Source organism: Euprymna scolopes, chromosome 37 (assembly GCF_053919585.1).
Source record: "Euprymna scolopes isolate OS-2025 chromosome 37, ASM5391958v1, whole genome shotgun sequence".
NCBI classification, from domain to species: domain Eukaryota; kingdom Metazoa; phylum Mollusca; class Cephalopoda; order Sepiida; family Sepiolidae; genus Euprymna; species Euprymna scolopes.
Genome location: NC_136518.1, coordinates 65,097,327 through 65,109,845, shown reverse-complemented (window position 1 = coordinate 65,109,845; position 12,519 = coordinate 65,097,327). Strand labels below are relative to the sequence as shown.

The 12,519-nt window shown below is 32.0% G+C and overlaps 1 protein-coding gene across 9 annotated transcripts in view; it reads left to right on the top strand.

Moving 5' to 3' along the window:
- The window catches only part of LOC145261213 (voltage-gated inwardly rectifying potassium channel KCNH7-like), a 1,042,998-nt gene that overhangs the window by 961,726 nt on the left and 68,753 nt on the right, over positions 1-12,519 (top strand). The gene's annotated exons all lie outside the window — the stretch shown is intronic.

Sequence of the window (12,519 nt, the reverse complement as noted above, 5' to 3'; positions counted from 1 at the left end):
AGAATATTCCGTGTTTCATCCACGCTAGGATTCATCAGGCTTTGAAACGCGGAATATTCTGTGTACCTTAATCGCTATATATATTTTATAACTTACTATATATAAATATATATATATGTGTGTGTGTATGTATATATATATATATGTGTGTGTGTGTATATATATATATATATATATATATATATATATATATATATATATGACATATAGTTTGGATCCATATAGTAATACTTCTCCAAACTAAGAAAAGAACCCAATCCAAAAATAATTTTGGGTTTTTTTGTGGGGGAGGGGGAGAAGCATCATCTGAGTCCTTTCTCCTGGCTTGAAACCTAAGATAGCATATTTGCTTGAACTTTTGTAATATAACATTCTTAATAGTAAACTAGATGGGATAACCGACATTGCCCGGCAATGTATAAGGATCAGCGAATATTTCACTCTCCTATATTTTAATATCAGTGGAATCAGTAAAATCGCTATTTTTCAATCCCTTCCGCAGTTACTCAATTAACAATGCATTTTACTCTACATTGCACTGTAGAGAATCTACTGTTGATTTTATAAAATTATTGTTATATAATGGCTTGAATTAAAGTGCAATTGTGTTCTAAACATAAAAATTCATTTGAACGCTCTCCTGTCATATCAAATAACCGACTGTTGATTTTATATGCCGGGCGATTCTTCTCGTGCTATAATAAAACTTTTAACAATACACATCTGATGTTAGGCTGTGTAAGGTGTTAACTTTGATCAAAATCGCCTGTTCCTTTATTCATCAAATTTTTTCGATCATCGATACTTATCGAAGACATTTCGATAAATAACCTATCTAAGAACACTTCTGGACACACAAAATACATTTGTGTGTAATTCATAAAAAAATTAGTCTAGCTGTTTTGGAGTCCATATGGAACGAACTCACAGACACGCAGACGCACAGAATGACTTCCTTTTATATTATAGTAGAGGTAGAGATATATTTTATGTATGCATTTTTAGTATTTGCGTCAACAGTACATGAATAGGGCGAGGTAGTACTTTACGAATATATATTTGTGCCAGTTAAGATATACAGACGCGTGCGCATTTCATCCCCGTAATGTTGTTGTTCGTCCATTGTCTGATCATCCTGTAGGGTAGAGTGGCAGGGGGTGAATGCGGATATGGCTGATAAACCCAATCTTTGCTTGAAAAGTTCTACTGCAGTGAGAACAGGGAATCATAGTAGATGTCGAGGCTTACAAAACATTACCCTTCCTGTCCTTTCTGCGCTTCTCTGCAGCAACTTTTCGGTTACTTTCATATTTGCAGGCATCGTCATGAACGGCGCCCCCACCCATTTGGCTCTATCTAAAGCTGCCTGCTCCCATGGCGAATCAATGTTGAAGGCCTTCAGTGATGCCTTCAAAGTATCTTTAAATCGTGCTCTCTATCCGCTATCGGAGCACTTGCCAAGTTGGAGCTCAGCAGACAGAAACATCTTGGGTAGTCTGTAGTCCGGCATGCGGGCTACATGACCAACCCAGTAAAGTTGAACCTTCATCAGGATAGTGGGGATGCTTGGGAGTCCAGTACAAATGAGGACTTCCACACACCCAGGCTGAGGAAACTGCTTGACATAGGCTGGAAGGAAAGGATACCAGACACAGAAGTCCTCCCCGTACTGAATCGTCAGGCAAAAGAATTTCAGCCTTATATTTTCTTATTGTGATCAAACGCAAACGTCTCTGTGTAACTTAATTGTCATCCATATAGTTTCATAACTCACAATATATATATATATATATATATATATATATATATATATATATATATATATATATATATACTAAACTTCTTCGCCCGTTAAAAAAGGGACTAAGAGTTACACCTCGTTGACTTAGAATTAGAACTTTATACCAACTTGATAGTTGACTATGGCATAATTTGAGACAATTGTTGCATTAAATACTAATCCCTTATTGTGCTTCGAATGGATTCCATAATACTTATTTTGCTGCGCCTTATTATGATAATGTGCATACAAAATTTATGCGAGATCCGTCTAGTAGTTTCTGAGATAAAGTTGAACGAGCAAAGAGAAATATAATATACATCGATATATATATATATATATATATATATATATATATATATATATATATATATATATATATATATATATTGGCAGGGAAAACTAACGTTGCCCGAGATTGAATGATTGTTAATGATTGTCTCACGCGCTCATCGATTTTTATTGTCATAAAAATCGATGAAATGGCTTTTTTGATAATTAAATCGATTGATTACCTGCTCTCATGTGGGAACTATCCTGGTGCCTCCTCGTGCTGACTTAGTCCATAATACATTGTAGTGTACATTGCACTGTAGAGAACCTATTGTTTTTATATGTTGGGCCTTTCGGCGTGTGTGATAATAAAACTGTGTAGAGTGTTAGCTTTGGTGGAAATCGCCTATTCCTTCGTTCATCGGAATATTTCGTTTATCGGTTCTCGATACATATCGAAGACATTTCGATATAAAACCTCTTTAAGAACACTACCAGGCACATGAAGTACCTGAAATTTCATTACAATCGACCCAGCAGTTTTCGAGTCTATAGAAAATTAACCTACACAAACACACACACAAATTCTGTTTATATAATAGTAGTGAATACACACACACACACACACAAACACATATATATGTGTGTGTGTGTGTGTGTGTGTGTGTGTGTGTGTGTGTGTGTGTGTGTGTGTGTGTGTGTGTGTGTGTGTGTGTGTGTATTAATATATATTTATACTCGGGTTAGTTAAATTGATTTTGTATTCACTCATGGACACGAACATTTTTTTTCCTTTTTAATCATTCAATTGTTACAACTTCGATTTCTTTTCTCCTAAATTGTATAATTGGAATGATTGGTCATTATCGATTATAACACATCACTTTCATCTTTAAACATGTTATTCTTTGTTTATTCCATTATTTGTGCCAAACGATTTCCAATAATGTTTTTTTTTCTTGCGTGCGCAATTAAAGTTTAACATTCGAACGCTGCGCAACATTGCGATCATTTGAACCTTTATCCGCGCTATTTTTTTCCTTGCTATGCGTAAGGAGAATGCTTTGACTGGAGTAATTTGCCTAATCAATGCGCACATCTGACTTCTTGTCTCGCGAACCAATTACTGATATCGCTCAAATTAAACGCACTTGTCATTTAGATTAACGGGGTAAGGCTGGTGGGAGAACTAAGGGTTGTTATTAATAATATATGTCTTATAGCTTGAGTATGGCAGTAACACGTTGATACACATGCTCTGGGGTTTTTGTTTTTGTTTTTTGTTTTTACTCACGTTCACCCCAAACATAGCGTATTCTCACTTGGGCGTAACAGGCTTCTATGCATAGCAAAGATAAACAAGATATTCGTTTACGTTACATTAAACTTCTGCATATCAGTACAGTCAGAGATCCAGCAAGCAGGGAGGGAATTCCAAAGTAGCTGTTCGATGAAAGAAACTATTAGAGTAGAAAGCTTTCGGGCATTTAGGGACCTCAACAGTGAAGGGGTGTGATTTTGTTTCTAATCGGGTTTGTCGAGGATATAAAAGGGGAGGACAACGAGTTTGTCAGAGCACATTCCATTAAAATGCTTGTAAAACAGGTACATGTATGTAACAGTGCGGGGATGGGACAGGGGTTGGAACTTAATTGACAAAGTGGGGCCTATTAGATTGAAGGCTCTTTTTAGACCCTATCCTACGGGGAGAGACTAGTTATGGATGCACACACCCAGCTGTGCAATAATACTCTATGCATGAACGAATTATAGTTATCCACATACAGTACTGTTTCGCTGTACCACAGCTCATTAGTGCGGCTAGACAGGCAACTACTCAACTAAGCTAAGATCCAAACCCCGACGCCCAAACGAGAGTCAAGGATGCTCACCATTAATATATATATATATATATATATATATATATATATATATATATATATATATATATGTGTGTGTGTGTGTGTGTGTGTGTTTGTGTGTGTGTGTGTGTGTGAGAGAGAGAGAGAGTAAAGATAAAAAGACAAAAATTAAAGTATATATATATATATATATATATATAAGTTAACTTGACAAAATATATGTCTTTCGAAGAAAAGAGATGAACTTGTCTTGATAGATGAAGCTTTACTCGATTAATAGGAGCAATTTATAAGAAAATAAAGGGAGATAAATATCAATGTTACATCATAACTTTATAACATTACCATGTCAATATGGATGAGGATGACTATAATAAGTGATATGGAAATGAATGTGGGAAAAATTTTAGGCCATGGCATTTCAAAGTTATTATTGTAAACTCGATCATCCTTATTTATATGATAATGTAATAAAGTTTGAATGTAACTTTCATGCTTGTCTTTCTATCTTTTCATACACGCACGCGCGCGCGTGTGTGTTTGTATGTGTGTGCGTGTGTGTGTGTGCGTGTGTGTCATTTGGGTGGTCGGGTTTCGATCCTGGCTTTATGTAGTTGCCTGTTTATCCGCACTGACAAGCTGTGATACAGCGAAACAGTACTGTATGTGGATGATTATAATGCTCCTTATCTCGTGTTGAGCATATCGGGAAGTGATATACAAACTGCCATTAGCGTTTTAAGCGATGCTTTTTGTGTAAAAAAATCGAGTTTAGTCATTTGGGCGATGTCAAAACATCGTTAATTCACTCCCCGCACAATAGCAGCCAAATAGCGTAGTCGTGAGAAACCTTGTCTGTCATTTGGACGGACGGGTTTCGCGAAATAGTACAGTATGTGAATTAGAAGAATTTTATTTAAAATTAATTCGAATCCTCAAAAAAAAACAAAAAAAAACATTAAATCCTGTAAACAAGGTATAGAGAATTTTAATCATCCGACAAGGAATACAAATAAACTTGAAAGACCTTATTCCGCGGCAGGCTCGAAAAATGCAACTTTTCTCATCAGAGGAAAGCGGTTTGCAAAATATATAATAAATTTTGCAAATTAATGCATTAAAAGAAACTACAAATATGAATTTAATCATAAAAATGCTTTTAACAATTAGTGAAAGTTTATAAAGATTCATAATGATTATGAGAGCAGACACAAGGAAAAAATAGAAGTATAAAAAGATAAGGAGGTAAAAATCCATTGGATAAAGAGGTAAAATCCAGGAAGAATAGGATAAATCCAATAAAGTCCATTGTTAATCCATAATAACAGGAAACAGGATTACAAATGTTCAGGGTAAGTTCATACTGCCAGAAAATCCATCGGACGATTAAAATGTTTTTTCATAAAACCTCAAAAGTATTGATGAGATTTACGTTCCAGCATTTTAACTCATACAAAACCGATTTCTTAGTGCAATATATATTCTTTATATCTCACAGAATGTAAATATTTTTGCCATAATAAATTAACACAAATGGCACAAAAGATGACGGGGGTCAAATAGCGAAACAAAAAATAAATATAAAAATACTCCCGGGCAACGGCGGATGTATGCAGCTAGTATATCATAAGATGCTAAAGAAAACTTTGCAATTTATAGAAACGAGTTGTGCAATTTCTTTTTTTGTAATTTTTTTTTTTTTTTTTTTTACTTATTTTCGTGAGTAAGTATAGATTTTATTAGGATTTTTATATTAGAAATTTAACAAAAAAGAGTCACGAAAATGTTTGCGAATCATGTTGATAGCAACAGATCTGACGTGTCACAATTTATTCGCAATTTTACTTTAGACTGCTTAGTATCACCTGTTCTCTTAAGTATCCAATTCATATTTTTTAACACGATTAAATTACTTATATATTATTTTATTTATTAATGAAATTTTTTTGATGAGTAATTTGCATATTTAATTATTTATTTGCTCACTATTATCCCCATCTTAGTTGTTGTTTCACGACGTCTGAAAATAACTAAATAGATGAATACATTGCTTATACAATATGAGCATAAACTACTATTTCAAAGAATGACAAGTTACGGTATTTATTCTAGTAAATTATAAATTTTAATACGCACACACCTATATGCATATGCATATGCATATGTATGTATATAATCTGTTTATTATATATTGTTGGTTACATATGTGCATACAACCTCATCGGACAGAAAAAAAAGGAGCGATATTGAAAAAAGCGTCAAGATTACAAAAAAAGACGAATATAATCTTAGCGCTCTCTTTTCAATACCGCTTCTTTTTTTAGTCTGGTGAGGTGGTCTCCTTGAATTAGGATTCCGCTGAAACATGTGTGCACATATGTAACCAATAATGTTTGTATAATAAAAAGACGATGAATTTAAGAAAACTCGTCCCCGGAAAACTCGTTTCCGGAAAACTCGTACCCAGAAAACTCGACCCCGGAAAACTCGTCCCCTTTTGCTAGGTAGGAAAACTGGTCCCTTATTGAATAAATATCGATTGAAAACACATTTTATGACCGTTCTTGAAGAAGATATTATCTTTAAAAGATAATACACATCCCATAATATTAAAAAAATATATATTTTTACTTGTTTACTGTTGTTTTAAAAAAAAAATTGATTTTTCTAAGTGTTCATTGAAAGTTTTTGGTGGTTCAACTTATTTTAAAGAGTTTATTTAGTAAAAAAAAAAAAAGAAAACAGTAATGTAGAGTGTTACTTTGTACAAAAAATGTCCGACATGAGATTATCACATCTTAGGAGTCTCGATAATCACTCAAAAATAGAAAATTAAAGAAAATACTGAGGTAGATATAGTTTTAAAACGAGCCCTCCACCCCGATAATAAATTTGAATATTTTTAGGTAATGTTCAAGATCACTGCTCGGAAAAAAAAATCCAGCTACTGAACGTGGATACGGTTGATTATGTAACGAAACCGAACGAAAGACACGAAAAACGAAACCATATATTTCTAAAGAAAAAAATACTCTAGTTTTTAACATTTCTGGTGTTATTACGAAATAAACAAAGAACAAAGAAAACACTTCTGGTATTATAAAATAATAAAACAAATATTTTATTTAGAAAATTTGGTACTTCACGGGAACGTGAGCCTTGGTGTTTTTATTTAATGATTACTCCTCCAAAGCGCATGCGCAAAAGGTTTTCTTTGGTTTATTTAATCACGAAAACTTTCTGAAGGTACTATTTGAGGCCAAAAAAGAGGGGGGAAGCATTATTTGAATATGTACGAAAAAATAATTTAACAAAAAGATAATATATAGTGGAGAAAATAATAAATAAAAATTAAATTAAATTAAATAAAAAATAACATAAAAACAAGCACGAAATAACAGTATGAATCAAATTTACCCCCCCCCCAAAAAAAATTTTTTTTAAATTCAAAAAAATAAAATAATTACACGCGCGATTAAAAATAAAGTCTGAGATATATACGAAGAAAGTGAAAGAAAATGCTTTGAGGGAGCAATCATTTAAAAAAAATACGTTTACTTTTAAAAAAATGTTTTTACAATTATATATTGATACATTTTTATACAATAAATGTTTTATTTTTCAAATATTTTTTTGTTCTGAAAAAAATCTTGTTTGTTACTTATTTGCCGCGTTATTTGACCAAAAAGAAATTGGAGTTATCGCCCTCTAACAATAGCCGCCGTCTGCATACTACACAAGTGCCCCCGTAATGACTTTTAAACGATATCCTATCCCTCCCCATGTTAAGAATGGCTTTCGAAATAATAACGTCATTATTTCAGCGCAATACATAATACCGTGTTTTCTTTTTTGTTGTTTCGTAATAACACAATAATTATTTAAACTGAATGAATTCTTCTAAATAAAATAATTACTTTCTTTGATAATAGTGTTTTCTTTCTTTTATTTTTGTTTCGTAATAACACAAAAAGTGTGAAAACTAGATTATGTTTTTTAAATAAATATATGGTTTCGTTTTTCGTATCTGTACTCCGTGATCAAGTTTATTTTTTTAAAACAAGAGTTAAAAATAATTTTTAAAAATGTTATGGATGTGTATTCTCTTTTAAAAACAATTTCTTCTTTAAGAACGCTCATAAAATGTGTTTTCAATCGATATTTATCAATAAGGAACCAGTATTCCTCCCTCGCAAAAAGGAGGGAGTTTTTCGGGTACGAGTTTTCCGGGTACGAATTTTCCGGGTACGAGTTTTCCGGGGACGAGTTTTCCGGGGACGAGTTTTACGGACACCAAAGACTATATATCAGTTCTGTCGTCCATTGAGCTCTCTTTAATAATCACACGAGTTTCATTGTATTGCCATCTAGGCAATCAATCTATACAACAATTATACGCATTATATATATATATATATATATATATATATATATATATATATATATATATATATATATATATATATATATATATATATATATATATATATGAGGGGTGTAATAATCATGGGTTATTCAGTAAATTCATTCCAAATCTCATAGAAAAGAAACATATTTAGAGTTTTCTATATAAAATGTTCTAAATCTACAAAAAATTTAAGCTCAACTGTTTTTCGGTTAAATAAGTTAGAGCTTGTATAAAGTTATAGATTTAATACATATTAAAAGGATATTCTACGAAAGTTCAGAAAACACATACGTATTTCTAAACATGTGTTTCTAGAACAAAGTTTGATATCGTTCCTTCTCGAACTGGATTTGAATATCTTTTAAATACGGATTATATATATATATATATATATATATATATATATATATATATATATATATATATGGCTTCCTTCAGTACTGACAGACTAGGGATACCCACCGTAAGGGTGCCTGCGCGTGAAATTTTTGTGCAAGAGTTGCGCAATCTCCATCCACACCTCTCCTGATTCGACATTGTTGAATACCAGTGGCAAGTGGTGGTTCAGGACGACTGGAAACAATGCCGAGATAAGCGGAAAGCACATACAGCGCCTACAATTCCCAAATGGTCACCCATCTGGTACTAGCCAGGCTCAACGTTGCTTAACTTCGGTGATCTGCCGAGAACCGGTGTGTCAGCGTGATTATGCCGTACATATAAGTCTTGATACATGAAGCTTTACTCGATTATTAGGAGCAATTTATAAGAAAAAAAAAAAATATATATATATATATATATATATATATATATATATATATCAGATGTACCTGGTATCGCGTCTCGTTCACATTCAACAGGCAGATGAATGTCAACAAGATATGATCATAAGTTGATCACTTGTAGATCACGTGTTACTTCGATGCTATATTTTTTTCTAAACCTCTGTAAAACAATATTTACAATACATATATTGATATATTCGGTATTTTTCTACTAAATACCAATCTGTTGAATGCCCAATCTGTTGAATTCTCATGGTAGATCTCATTGTATCACATGAATTATTATACGAAGATATTAGTTTATGTGTAAATTCTTCAGTATTTACTTCAACAGTGCTGCATACATGTGTAGAGGTAGGCAGCAAGTTATGAAAATATATATGGCAATTAAGCTACACAGAATATTCCGCGTTTCATTCTCGTGAGAATTCGTCAGTTGTAAGTGTTGTAAGGAAAGTAAAGTCCGATTACAATAACTTGAAACGCGGAATATTCTTTATAGCTTACTTGCCATATATATTTTCAAAACTTACTATATATATATATATATATATATATATATATATATATAATCTGAGGTTATTGTTTTCCAGAGGTAAAGTAACTAATGAAGTACAAGATTGCTCAATACCGATGTAGAGCAGAGTGAAAGGCAAATGTTATAAGTTTGCTTGAACCATGATAATACCAAAATACGTCATCTCGAAAAACGAGTATTCGCAATTATTATCCTAGTTAATACTGCAGGTTAAATTTAGTTCAATTTTTAAGAGTTTTTGTCCCCCAGAACTTGTTTATTTAAACTCATAAGTAAATAAATTTTATGACATTATAGTTTTGAATAGTAACTGTTAAACAAACTTATTATTCAGATTCTTCGGACTGCTATTCATATTTTGACTTATTTTCACACCGTTTCAGTCGATGTAACCTCCGACCTTCTTCAGGTGTATCTTGTCGAACTTGGAAATGTTTCTGTCCAACTCGAGAATTTAGACGGAATTTCGAGCGGAACCCTTTATTTACTTCACGAGGGTAGTATGCTCTTGTTCCGTCAGCCATGACTGGATAGAGGTCCTAATTAATTCGCAAATGTGTTTTTCGGTCACCCACACTGAGGATTGAACCTTCAACCTTCAGGAGACTATCAGTTTTTACAATTAAATTTTCCAAGTGCTCATCTCAAAAATTCAGAAACGTCATTAAATCGTGTTTACATGAAAATATGTTGCCATGTTTTATCTGAAAACATTGAAAGAGCCAATGAGTGTAATGATTTTTAACTGATAAAAAGCGACTATAAAGGGAGTTGATTCGTTTCTCATTAATTAAAGTTTGCGGTGATGATGTTATTGTGACACGGGACGTACGGACAAGTAAATTAATATTTAGATTAGATATTTACATACACAAAAGTTAAAATGTTTACAATTACAGAGGGTGGACATGTTTGGCAAGAGCAAGTGTAATATTGTCATCTATATAATTTATGGTCGTACATTTAAGAAGTGCGTGCTGACAGTATATACACATTGAATAGTCGTGTTTTTTTTGTAACCAAACAAGCACTTGTCAAATCAACAAGTTCCTAGGTAATTTGCAATTGTATTTTTCAGTCACCCACACTGACAATTGAACTTTCAACATTAAGGAAATATCATTTTTACAACTGAGTTTTCCAAGTCAGCGCCACAGGTCCTTCCGTCCAAATTCCCGAGTTCGATACAAACATTTCTGCATTCGACAAGATACACCTAAAGAAGTTCGGAGGTCACATCGACCGAAACGTTGTGAAAATAACATTCAAGTTGAGAACAATAGCCCGAAGAATCTAAATAATACAAATAACTAATTTTAATCCCCAAAATTTAAAAAGGAAGTTTCTGTATTGTTTATTTCAATAGTTTTTGTGAACTGATTCTATAGACTCCCGAAATACGGCATTAAAACTTAGTAACAAAATAAAATCCAGTATATAATACACATGTATATAATCAAATAACATTATAAATAATACCGTAAGGCGGGGCAACGACAAAACATCGTATTCCACATCGTAACCTGAAAAAATAAAATATATCGTAGGTTCACCGTATCCCGGGGGTTTACTGTACATATATTTAGTATAACTTCTTTCTATTGTTTATATATATATATATATATATATATATATATATATATATACGTATGTATATGCATATATATATACGTATGTATATGCCTATATATATATATATATATATACGTATGTATATGCATATATATACGTATGTATATGCATATATATATACGTATGTATATGCATATATATATACGTATGTATATGCATATATATATATACGTATGTATATGCATATATATATATACGTTGTATATGCATATATATATATATACGTATGTATATGCATATATATATACGTATGTATATGCATATATATATATATACGTATGTATATGCATATATATAGGTATGTACATGCATATATATATATATATACGTATGTATATGCATATATATACGTATATATATGCATATATATATACATGTATATGCATATACATGTATATATATGCATATATATATACATATATATATATATTGATATATATTCATATATATATATATATATATATATATATATATACACACACACATATATATATAGACACATACAGGGTGACTCAAAAAAATCAAAAGTTAAATGGAGGCCATCGAGAACATTTATGTTATGACCAAAGTTTCATTTCATTCGGACAAACCACTAAGAAACGGGGCCTAATTAAAATTAGGGCCCTTTTTGGGGGGTTCACTCTGTATATATATATACATATATAGTCAGGTGGTTGCCGGTGTTTTCCGTTGCTTTTTAATCCTTAAAAATATTTTCAGATTTTTTTTCCTATTAACATAATATCTACGGCATCTATTGACGTACTATAAGCATAAAAACACAATAAAGTTCAGAGATCATTTTATTTTTGTCATTCTGGCAGGCTTAAATAGAAAGGTCACATATATGTTTTTTATAAAGATAGATTCATTTTGTTTTTATTTTAGTGGTTTTAATTCGTATTCACCGAACAAAATTTCCCTAGCAGAATTTACTTTTACTGTGATGATATTTAAATTGTATTCTCTCATACATATAAAAACATCGATAGTAGTTGTCCTCTTTGTAACATAACTAAAGTCATATTAATTCGACTTTTTTTTAACATATATATAACTAGCAGGGAGGGGCTGGCTTTGCCCGGGCATAAAATATGCTTAAAATATAATATTTTCATTTGTTCAGATTTCGTATATATTATTATAGAGCAGTGATTTCAAAAGTAAAAAGAAAGTAATTGGGTGTTATCAGCTAGAATCGAAACCAAAACTGTAACATTCAAAGCTGGTGACGTCACCAC